Raw genomic sequence first — 2,510 nt, forward strand, 5'->3', positions numbered from 1 at the left:
CTGGCTGTAGTGTAGCAGTCTGGGCTGTAGTGTAGCAGTCTGGCTGTAGTGTAGCAGTCTGGCTGTAGTGTAGCAGTCTGGCTGTAGTGTAGCAGTCTGGCTGTAGTGCAGCAGTCTGGCTGTAGTGCAGCAGTCTGGCTGTAGTGCAGCAGTCTGGCTGTAGTGCAGCAGTCTGGCTGTAGTGCAGCAGTCTGGCTGTAGTGTAGCAGTCTGGCTGTAGTGTAGCAGTCTGGCTGTAGTGCAGCAGTCTGGCTGTAGTGCAGCAGTCTGGCTGTAGTGCAGCAGTCTGGCTGTAGTGCAGCAGTCTGGCTGTAGTGCAGCAGTCTGGCTGTAGTGCAGCAGTCTGGCTGTAGTGTAGTCCAGCATTCCTTACCAGTCCTTTATAAACAGACACTTTCTCCATATTAAAGAGAAATCCCATGAAGGAGGAATCGGATCAATGAGGACTGGCGCCATTCATCCCGTAACAGAGCACTTTCTTCACAGTGTTTAAGTGTAATTTCATGACAGTTATCGGCCTCTGAAACGGTACAGTAGACGTACAAATCAGCCTTAGGGTCTAACAGGAAGGACTGGGTCCAACAGGAAGGACTGGGTCCAACAGGAAGGACTGGGTCCAACAGGAAGGACTGGGTCTAACAGGAAGTACTGGGTCCAACAGGAAGGACTGGGTCCAACAGGAAGGACTGGGTCTAACAGGAAGGACTGGGTCCAACAGGAAGGACTGGGTCCAACAGGAAGGACTGGGTCCAACAGGAAGGACTGGGTCGAACAGGAAGGACTGGGTCGAACAGGAAGGACTGGGTCTAACAGGAAGGACAGGGTCTAACAGGAAGGACTGGGTCCAACAGGAAGGACTGGGTCCAACAGGAAGGACTGGGTCCAACAGGAAGGACTGGGTCCAACAGGAAGGACTGGGTCCAACAGGAAGGACAGGGTCCAACAGGAAGGACTGGGTCCAACAGAAAGGACTGGGTCCAACAGGAAGGACTGGGTCGAACAGGAAGGACTGGGTCCAACAGGAAGGACTGGGTCTAACAGGAAGGACAGGGTCTAACAGGAAGGACTGGGTCTAACAGGAAGTACAGGGTCTAACAGGAAGGACTGGGTCCAACAGGAAGGAGTATGGCTGTAGGTTACATTTTAGTCATTTAGCAGACACCCTTCATGCATTCGCTCTACAGTAGTGAATGCATACATTTCATACATTTTTTTCCCCCCGTGGGAATCGAACCCACAACCCTGGCGTTGCAAACACCATGCTCTACCAACTGAGCTACACGGGACTAAATGGGAAATCTATGTCTGTAAACACCTTGGCCTTTTCCGTCCAAAGTAATTGGACAACTTTTTCCATAAGGGCACAGTGACAATCTGCAATAGGCTTTATAATGCAGATATTAATGAATCTCTGGGTGGCTCCCAAACGGCACCCTGTTTCCTATATAACAAACTTATTCTAGTTAACCCTATGGGTCCTGGTCAATAGTAACCCTATGGGTCCTGGTCAATAGTAACCCTATGGGTCCTGGTCAATAGTAACCCTATGGATCCTGGTCAATAGTAACCCTATGGATCCTGGTCAGTAGTAACACTATGGGTCCTGGTCAATAGTAACCCTATGGATCCTGGTCAATAGTAACCCTATGGGTCCTGGTCAATAGTAACCCTATGGGTCCTGGTCAATAGTAACCCTATGGATCCTGGTCAATAGTAACCCTATGGATCCTGGTCAATAGTAACCCTATGGATCCTGGTCAGTAGTAACACTATGGGTCCTGGTCAATAGTAACACTATGGGTCCTGGTCAATAGTAACCCTATGGGTCCTGGTCAATAGTAACCCTATGGGTCCTGGTCAATAGTAACCCTATGGGTCCTGGTCAATAGTAACCCTATGGATCCTGGTCAATAGTAACCCAATGGGTCCTGGTCAATAGTAACCCTATGGATCCTGGTCAATAGTAACCCTATGGGTCCTGGTCAACAGTAACCCTATGGATCCTGGTCAATAGTAACCCTATGGGTCCTGGTCAATAGTAACCCTATGGATCCTGGTCAATAGTAACCCTATGGATCCTGGTCAATAATAACCCTATGGGTCCTGGTCAATAGTAACCCAATGGGTCCTGGTCAATAGTAACCCTATGGGTCCTGGTCAATAGTAACCCTATGGATCCTGGTCAATAGTAACACTATGGGTCCTGGTCAATAGTAACCCTATGGGTCCTGGTCAATAGTAACCCTATGGATCCTGGTCAATAGTAACCCTATGGGTCCTGGTCAATAGTAACCCTATGGGTCCTGGTCAATAGTAACCCTATGGGTCCTGGTCAATAGTAACACTATGGGTCCTGGTCAATAGTAACCCTATGGGTCCTGGTCAATAGTAACTCTATGGATCATGGTCAATAGTAACCCAATGGGTCCTGGTCAATAGTAACCCAATGGGTCCTGGTCAATAGTAACCCTATGGATCCTGGTCAATAGTAACCCTATGGGTCCTGGTCA

General features: G+C 48.9%; 1 non-coding gene across 1 annotated transcript; it reads right to left on the reverse strand.

Annotated features, from left to right (window-relative positions):
• Positions 1-1,213: 1,213 nt before the first annotated feature.
• Positions 1,214-1,286, reverse strand: trnaa-ugc (transfer RNA alanine (anticodon UGC)). The gene has a single exon. It is a non-coding gene; the product is annotated as a tRNA-Ala (tRNA).
• Positions 1,287-2,510: the final 1,224 nt, after the last annotated feature.

Source organism: Salmo salar, chromosome 16, assembly GCF_965601325.2.
Source record: "Salmo salar chromosome 16, fSalSal1, whole genome shotgun sequence".
NCBI lineage: Eukaryota > Metazoa > Chordata > Actinopteri > Salmoniformes > Salmonidae > Salmo > Salmo salar.